Source organism: Nicotiana tabacum, chromosome 5 (assembly GCF_000715075.1).
Source record: "Nicotiana tabacum cultivar K326 chromosome 5, ASM71507v2, whole genome shotgun sequence".
In the NCBI taxonomy this organism is placed as follows: domain Eukaryota; kingdom Viridiplantae; phylum Streptophyta; class Magnoliopsida; order Solanales; family Solanaceae; genus Nicotiana; species Nicotiana tabacum.
In genome coordinates, this window is record NC_134084.1 from 72,969,467 (window position 1) to 72,979,341 (window position 9,875).

Here is a 9,875-nt window from a genome sequence, read left to right on the forward strand (position 1 = left end):
TCTCTGGTAGCACATATCCTCACCATCCGTAAGAGAATAGAAGACAAAAGTTTAGAATTGTGATATCAAAAATCTCGCACGACAAGGAAATCAAATGAAGTGGAATTTTCCTAACAGTTACATAGCCTCTCGTAGATAAGTGCAGACGTTTTCATACCGATCCGCGAGACTCTAATAAACCGGCTTGTGATTCATGACTCCTATGAACCTAGAGTTCTGATACCAACTTGTCACGACCCCAATTCTCCCTATGTGAACTATCGTGATGGCACCTAGCCTCTACGACTAGGTAAGCCTAACAAATGCAGAAAAGAAATAATTTGCGGAAAGAAAATAATATAAAATCGAGATAATAGAATAAAATAGTGTTTAAGATGTCGCCTGCCATATAAAAGTCCAAGAAACTCAACCATACAGCTCCCAAAATCCGGAACCCCATGAATCATAAGCTAAGAGATGCATAAAAAGCTCTAACTCCAGCAATGTCTATCAAAAGGAAAATACAGAAGGGTTATACTAGTATAGAAAACAGAAAGGGACTCTTTGGTCTGCGGACGCGGCAGATATACCTCGAAGTCTCTACAATAATGCCCTGCATCAAGGATGATAAGACTGAGTGGAAGTACCTGGATCTGAACATGAAAAACATGTGGCGAAAGGGCATGAGTACACCACAGCAGTACTCAGTAAGTGCCAAGCCTAACCTCGGTCGGGTAGTGACGAGGAAAGTCAGGGCCCTACTGAGGTTAAATGAAATACAAGGTATAACAATATATAATAAGACAGTATAATTAAGTGCAACAGCAAGAAGTAACGCAGGATAGGAAGAACAACAACGACTATAACAAAGACAAAATAATCACGGAAAGAAATACAGCTCAACACGGAGATAACAACCGGGGATCTCTCAGTATCCCAAGGATCTCTTAGTATCACAGAGATAACAACTGGGGATCTCTCAGTATCCCGAGGATCTCTTAGTATCCTCAATATATATGTTGGGGATCTCTCGGTATCCCAAGGATCTCTTAGTATCCTCAATATACGTGCTGGGATCTCTCGGTATCCCGCACTATGCTGGGGATCTCTTGGTATCCCGCACTACAGTCCAAATCGATATATATGTGTAGGGGATCTCTCGGGTTACCGTCTCGTAGTCCTAAAGTAAACACGCAGCAACAACACGAAGAATACTCAATTAAATTAGAATTTCACACCAAGGTAACACATGTATTTCTAACCTAACATGTTTCACATAGTCCAAATAAGGCAGTTTAAGAAAATAAAGCAATTAAGTCAATTAGACATGATTTTCTAAGCTAACAGCAGGCTTAAATTGCAAGTAACATAAATAGGAAAGGAAAACACAATTAAAGTTATTTAATGAAAACAGGATTTTCAACAATTAGCAAATGTACGCACTCGTCACCTCACGTACAAAGCGTTTCAATCATCAACAATACCAAATTTTAAGGGGAGTTTCCCTCACACAAGGTTAGGCAAGCCACTTACCTCGAACCAACTCAAAATTAACCCGAAACTACGCTCTTGCCACGGGTACTCGACTCCAAATGGACCAAATTTATTCAATTCAATTGCATAATGTAAATATAACTTCAAGTAACTGATTCTACAAATAAATTCTAAGCTAACACGCAAAATTAGGTAAAATGACCAAAATGCCCCTCGGGCCCATGCCTCGGAATTGGGTAAAATTTACATTTTCAGAATTCTCATACTCACACGAGTCTAACCATACCAAAATTATCTAAATTTAATGTCAAAGTCCCAATCAAAACTCGAAAATTAGGTCTAAGAACTTTCTCCAAATTTCCCCCAAATTTTCATCTCAAATCCAAAATTAAATGACAAAACTAAGACTAGATTATAGGAATACAACTAGAAAGGGATTAGGAAATCGTTACCCACTGATTTCCTCTTCAAAATCTCCCTCTCTCGAGCTCGAAGCCAATTTTCTAACCTTTCATTTCAAACCCTCGAAATTCTTATTTTCTGCCCAGCAAATCCATTTCTGCGGCCAAGGGACCGCACCTGCGGTCCCGCTTCTGTGGAAACACAACCGTATCTGCGATTCTCACTTAAAGGCCTGGGACCACACCTACGCCATCGCAGATGTGTCCAGGCTTCCGCTTTTGTGGCTCCTCATGACTCACCCTTTGGCCGCACCTGCGGCTTGATTCTGCATCTGTGGGAGTCACACCTGCGGCCTCCCAACTGCAGAAACGGTTATGATAGCAGCCATAAACTTCAGCTGCAACTCCAAATTCCTAACTTCCCGTCAACCATCTAAAATTACCCTGAAGCCCCTAGACCTCAACCAAAAGAACAAACAAGTCCAATACTATTGTTCGAACTTATACAAATCTTCAAAACACCTAAAACAACATCAAAACATCGAATTAACCATGGATTCAAGCCTAAAAAATATAAAGACTTCCGAATTTCGCTTTCGATCAAAAAGTCTATCAAACCTCGTCCGAAAGACCTAAACTTTGTACACATATCCCAAATGACACAACGGACCTACTGCGACTTCCAGAACTCCATTCCGACCCTTAGATCAAAATATCTCTATCCGACCGGAAACTTCAAAGATTCAACTTTCGGCATTTCAAGCCTAAATAAGCTACGGACCTCCAAAACACAATCCGAACACGCTCCTAAGCCCGAAATTACCCAACAAAGCTAACGGAATCAACGGAATTCAATTCCGAGGCCGTCTTCATACTGTTCCAACTACGATCCAAATTCTAAAACTTAAACTTTCATTTAGGAACTAAATGTCCCAAAACTCTCCGAAACTCCAAATAAATCCTCCCGGCAACTCATAATAGCAGAAACAAATACGCAAAATGCAGTTAATAGGGGATCGGGGTGTTAATTCTTAAAATGACCGGCCAATTCGTTACATATTCGGAGGTCCGTAGTAGAATTTGGCTTGAAATAGCGAAAGTCAGATTTTTGAAAAGTTTGACCAGGAGTGAACTTTTTTATATCAGGGTCGAATTCCAATTTCAGAAGTTGGACCATGTCCATAATGTCAACTGTGACTTGTGTGCAAAATTTGAGGTTAATCGGACGTGATTTGATAGGTTTCGGAATCAGTTGTGGAAGTTTCAAGTTCATTGATTTCAAATTTGAGGTATGATTTGTCGTTTCGATGTTGTTATGTGTATTTCGAGGCCTCAAGTAGGTCCGTGTTATGATATGGGACTTGTTGGTATGTTCGAACAAGGTCCCAAGGGGCTCGGGTGAGTTTCAGATAGGTTTGGGTTGTGTTGCGCTTTTGATGTTTCGACGTTGTTTTTCAAGCATAAATGGTACTACATTAAGCAAATAAGCTCATTTCTATTTTTATTTAAGCATTAGATCCGTATCATAATTACGGAGCCATAGCAAAAAGAATCGCCAAATTTGGACATTGTATGGGGATTTTATGGTCATTTTACTAAACATTGTGTTGCCAGATTTTTTCAAATTAATTATGAAATTGTCATTGAATTCATATTTAAAAATCTGCACTATTTTTAAATATTAAAACTAACATATCTCCTTCAATATAAGGTCAAATGGAGTAATTCAAGAGCCTAACATGACTAAAATTTTACAAGGAATCCATTGGAGGTATCAAAAGTGAGTTACAGGATCATTTGGCATGAGAAGCAAGGCAGAATATTTGGTAGAAAAATATATAAAACAAGAGTTTGTTCATTTGGTCATATTTTGAGTTGGGGAGCTCGGATTTGAGAGATTTTGGAGGCAATTTTTACCATATGTATTGGAGTAAGTGTTCTCTACTAAGTTTTGGTTATATTTCATGAATCCATCTTCGTTTTCGGTATTTGATTGATGATTTCAAAGTGAAATTTTGGGGGTTTTGCCTAAAGTTCCATAAAGTGAATTTTTAAGTTTTGAACATCGATTAGGAGTCGGAAGTGGATGAAACTAGTATGGTTGGACTCATAATTGAATGGGTTGTCGGATTTTGTGAGTTTTGTCGGGTACCCGTGTTGGGCTTTTTGGCCGATTTTGGGCTTTTGATTAAAGATTAGACCTTTTTCGATTGGGATTGGTTGCTTTAGCAATATTTTATGTATTTGAGTTATTTTTGGTTAGTTTCGAGCCGTTCGGGAGTCGGAACGCACGAGATGATATTTTTGGAGCATCGCTTGGCTTGCTCGGTATTGGAATTGGCTTTTTTGAGGTAAGTAATGATTGTAAATCTTGTCCTGAGGGTACGATACCCCGAATTTCACTTTGTTTTACTATTGTGAGGTGACACACATGCTAGGTGACGAGCGTGTGGGCGTGTACCATTGGATATTGTGACTTGGTCCGTCCCGTAGCAACTATTAAGTTGCGTATTTAACTGAAACTATATGATATTTCTGTGTTTTAGAAAGAATTCCTATAAATTTGGGTTGAATGTCATATTTAGGCCTCGTGCCAAAGTTGTTTGGACCCTTAGGGGCCTTTTCTTATTATCCTCTCACTGTTTTGATTTAAAAAATTATACTCTATCACACTATATTTACTGATTTCATAACTCAGTCTTTATTACTCCGTTTTGATGCATAAAAATATTATTTTGGGTTGAATACCTTGTTTTACTAATAGCCAGAGTGGCTCGAGAAGTTTACGAATGAGTGAGGCCGAGGGCTTGTTTTGTGAGGATATTTATGGGATCGGGTTGCACACCGCAGTATGTTATTACTGATTCATGATTTTGTGAGGCCGGGGGACTAATTGATTTAAGCCACGAGGTGGCTTGTTATGAGGCCGAGGGCCTGATTGATTTATGCCACGAGGTGGCTTGTTATAGTGCTTGGGCTGTAGGAGCCCCTCCGGAGTACACCCCCAGTGAGCGCGGGTACCCTGGGTGAGTGAAATGATGTTTTTCCCGATGTGTTGTTGTTGATTCATGTTGTGCTCAAGGGGCTATTTACGAGTGATTGTGAGGTATGTCCTAAGGGGCTGTATATGAGAGATAGTGATGTTTTCCCGATAGGCTGTTTATGATTCACGTTTGCCCAAGGGGCTGCATACGAATGTTGTTTGCCCGAAGGGCTGTTTATGATTTATGCTGCCCGAAGGGCTGTATACGAGTGAGTTTTGCCCAAGGGGCTGATTATGTTTTCATCATTTTTACTCATTGTTTCATCATTTTGTTTGAAAACTATTGAAAGATGTTTTAAATGGTTTTACTGAAACTGGATTTTATAAGCCTGTTGTATTTTACTGAGGTTTCATGATATGAATTGTATATGTTTTATTGCTCGTTACTACTGCTCAGTTTTTATTACCTTTATTACATACCGATTTGGTGTACTCACATTACTCCCTGCACCTTGTGTGCAGATCGAGGGATTGTTGGACGTGCTAGTGAGTGTTGTTTTCATCCATCGCGGATCTGTTGGAGTTAGCAAGGTAGCTGCATGGCGACCGCAACCATGCTCTTCTCCCTCTTATTTTCCTATAGATGTTATTAGTTGGTTTCCAGATTGTAGTAGTCTTAGTATTATCGAACAGTTCTTAATAGATGCTCATGACTAGTGACACCCCGATGTCAGGTTTTTCTTTCCGCACTTTGATATTCAGATTTATCTTATAAAGTTTTATTGTTTAAATAGCTTGAAGAAATCATGAAATTGAAATATCGGGCTGTTTTGGGTAGAAGAGTCGGCTTGCCTAGTTCCACGATAGGCGTCATCGCAACATGGTAGATTTGGGTCATGACAAAATATTTAATCATTTCCTAATATTAAGAGTTTAAAATAAGCTAAATTTTAACATTATTTCTCTAATATTTAGGAATTTGAAATCAACTAAAATTTTAAATAAATAAATATTTCCTTAATTGAACTTTTATATAATGAGTCCTACACGCAAGCTATGACCTGATATATAACAACAATTTCGTTTTCGGAGGAAAAAAAAACTTAAAGTTCCGTTTATGTCCTAATTTTAGAAGACAATATTAAAATTCAACTAATCTATTCTACTCACTATTACAAAAGTATGACGAAAAAAACAGGAAGACCAACAATTAATATTGTAATTATAATCAGTGTTAAATAGATGTATTTTTTATTAGGATATTGATAATGAAAACCTAACAAAGCTAACGAATATAACGCTGCTGAATTAGCATTTTCTAATTCCTTATGATATACTTATTTTTTCCTACTTTCTACTATATTAGAAGTGTGAGTACAGTAGGTGAAGCAGACACCTCTTCGTCGACATGTTTGCTTGCTGCTGGAGACAATTTCGTCCTTACTGCTCTTGTGCTATCCAAATTCCTGTTGTGTCCCTGTATTGGCTGATTTGACTCGTTTAGAGAAAGGCTACATAGGTAATTTCGCAAGCCACTCTGACTGCCACCACCTAAATCTCTGCTTTACCAAGATTTTCCTTCGCATCTCTCTTTTTGCTTTGTTTAGATTCCCTTTGCTTCTCCGTTGACGCATCAATTTCTGCTATATATTGACAAGAGATTGTGATTTTTGCTGAGTTTTTGCAATTCAATATTTGCTCCATCAAGATAATCACAGGTTAGAAGGTTAGTTTTACTCTTCCGTTTCTTTTTCTTCAACTGTTGTTGGGTTTGGATTGTTTCCTAGTGGATCTGCCTAAATTAATTCAACTTTGCAGTTTACACTCGATTTTTTTATGCAATTTGTATAATCCAGGCCCTTAAAATTTCTCTATTCCAATTTCGGTCTGCAATTTTTGTTACAATGTTTGGGGTATTTCAAATTTGCATATGCTTGTTAATCCATCTCTGTCCTTCAGAGTTAGATTATAATTTCATGTATCCAGGGAGATGAAGACGAGAAGTAGTACTTGGAACAAAAAAAGAGGTAAAAATTATTATTCCTTATAGATAGCTATTTTGTGTATGAATTATTTCCAGTAATGTTTGATTGAATGGTTTAGTTACATGAAAATCTTAGTTTTGTCATGCTGCTTCTTGAATTTATCATTAAAAGAAAAAAAACGGGAGTTAATTGGTCAGCACAACTGAAATCTGAGTAGTATTCTCAGTTTGTTAAAGTATATGTTTTAATATCTTTAGTTATACATGCAATTTTGGACTTTGGTTCGACTACTATGTATTTTTGTATATATAGTTTGGACTAACAGGTAAACATTCCTGATTTGGGGATTTTCCTGAAATATTAAAATGTACTGCACAACAGAATACAAAGCCTTCAGAATATTTAAAATATTTTTCTGATTATTTAGTCTTCCATTGTGGTAATTTGCACTAGATTGTTCTTTGAATTTTTGGTCTACATGTTTAGAGGAATAAACCTAGATGGTCCCTTATGACATTGTCTCTACACAGACAAACTTACATGTTTGCACATCTGAGTATGACTTCATTTTTCTAATTTTCTTCTGAGAGTTAATTGTTGCATTTCATCGAAAGACCTGTGTCAGTATTAATTAAAATGATTTTCTTTAGGAATTAATTTAGCCAATCCTTATTCTTCAGCAAAAATGTTTATCCCTGAATGAATCACATATAGAACTACAGTACCATTGGAAACATATAAAGTCCGTAGAAAATATATTGTTAGAACCTAAATTAGAAGAAATAATAACTATCACCAGCCCTACAATATTGATAAATGATCATTGAAGGAACAAAGAAAATAATTCAAAAAGATCTTTATGTCTAAGGAAGGACATTGTTCTGGATATGTAAATTTATAGTAGTGTTAACCTACATGTTTACATCTTATCCACGTTTCTATGTTTTTTTTTTTGGTTGATAAATTTGGTTGGAAATATAATGGCTTGATTTCACAAGTTCTTGCTTCTACTAAAATACATGACTTCAACTATATAGGTGATTCTGCACTTCTTTAGTCTATTGTCATATGCTTATTAATAATACTAAATAGTTATGCTTTATATTTCATATTATTGTGGTAATATATCTCTACTTTAGTAGTAATAAATTTATATGCCTACAAATAAAAGAAAGATGGACAACGCTTAAATTGAGCAGATCAGGAACGTTCATATCTTGGTGGAAAAAATAGTGAGAAATGCCTTAGAGAGAAATGGTACATAATTAATTTTTCATAAGACTCTTAAACATCATAAGATTTGACGCTACGGAGTAACATTCATTAACTTCTAGCACTAGCAAATATTTTTTCCTCAACTATCATGGTTCCTTACTTCGGCGGGGTACAAATATTTAAATTTGATGTTTTTAGATACTTTCTATTAGTGCAACACCAAGTGTAGTTCCTGTACAGAAGACTTCATATGCACTAATCTCATATAAGACTATAAAGCAAGTCAAACAAATTCAAACACAAATTATAACTAATGTATTGGCTATACCCAATACATTTCCCCTCCTCTTTTGTTAAAATTTATGGAATTAAGAAAATAATTTAGGTGAGTAGACTCTAAAGTATGTTACAATCAAGAATTTAAAGAGAATTTTCAAAAAAATATTTCTTTTAATAATTGTGATGTACGGATGTGTTACTTTCTACTTTTTCCATTCTGATAATTTGTAGTACGCACATGCTAAAGCATTTTTTGTTTTGCATTTTCCAGACCAGCTTGTTGTCTCGGTCGCAAGGCAAAAACACTCTGCTTCCTAAGAGCACGACAACTATTAGGGACCTAATATAGCTGATAGAACTGCAGTTTGTATAGATTCTGAATCAAATTATGTAGATTTTGTCCAACTTTACTTCACAGTTTGTAAACAAAAGTTTTTTTTTATGTTAAATCAAAAATTTATAAGCTCCTTGGGCCGGGCACTACTGCCAACTAGCCTTATAAGAGGGAATAGCAGAGATCTCTCGGTCAACATGTCTGTTTCATCGTGAGGGGTATTTTTGAAAGCTTGCAATATTTGTGCTTCACTCCTGTTGTACCTAAAGGCTTCATACAAATACTACAGCATAATCCTTTTTCGTGTTGACTAATGTACTCTTCTTGTTGAGATGAGTTATTGCAGCTTTATTACATCATTACACCAGTGGGCCCACTTCAATTTTTTTGTTCACACATTCATACGCAGTCTTCTTTGGACGTTATCACTTCTCTGACTATGTTGGCCCACTACATTCCCCCATTTCACATACAAACTCAATTTGCCCATATACCCAGTTACCCACATAGAAGCAATAATTGTTTACCTAAAGAGTGCTATTACTTGCTTTCTTTAATTAGGAAAATTTGATTTCTTAATCAAGGTTCTTTTATATTTTTGAAAGTTAACATTTTATTTGTCAGAAAATAAATAAAATCCACCTGCTCAATTTGGGTTTCAAAAAAATTACATGCATATATATTCAATAACAAGCCCGATTAAAGTAGGAAAAAAATGCATGTTCATTTGACATATGATTGAAATGCAATATCAAATTTTAATGAATAAAAATAAAAGATTTTTGCTACTTATCTTTTCTGTTAGGAATATCGAACACTGCCTAATTTAATGGTAGTCTTTCTATAACAAACGTAGTTCTTGAATATAAAACTTTTGATAACAAAAATTAAGCAAATTATGAAAATAAATGTATATAAAATTAAAAATACAATTGTCTCCTTCTTTTGTTTTAAAATTTACTAAAATTTACGTTCTTAACTTCTGCTGTTGCTTCAATGGCAATTGAAAAATCATAAAGTAGTTCTTCGTTATATTTTAAGCATCATTAAATCAAGATAAATTTGATCAATGATGTATTATATACTTCAAAATTTTGAGTAATACTGAGGCAGCTTTTTACTCACTGCCATTGTTTGGATAAAAAAACATATATATATCAATTTAAGGATTAGTATTTAGTTAACAGATAAAAAGGAGCTTCCCG

General features: G+C 35.7%; 1 long non-coding RNA gene across 2 annotated transcripts; it reads left to right on the top strand.

Annotated features, from left to right (window-relative positions):
• The first annotated feature begins 6,136 nt into the window (after positions 1–6,136).
• On the top strand, positions 6,137–8,799 carry LOC107803173 (uncharacterized). 2 transcript variants are annotated; one of them, XR_001651973.2, is made up of 3 exons: positions 6,201–6,376; positions 6,465–6,884; positions 8,608–8,799. It is a non-coding gene; the product is annotated as an uncharacterized LOC107803173 (long non-coding RNA). The 2 variants fall into 2 exon arrangements; XR_001651972.2 differs by having other exon boundaries at positions 6,137–6,884.
• The last annotated feature ends 1,076 nt before the right edge of the window (positions 8,800–9,875 follow it).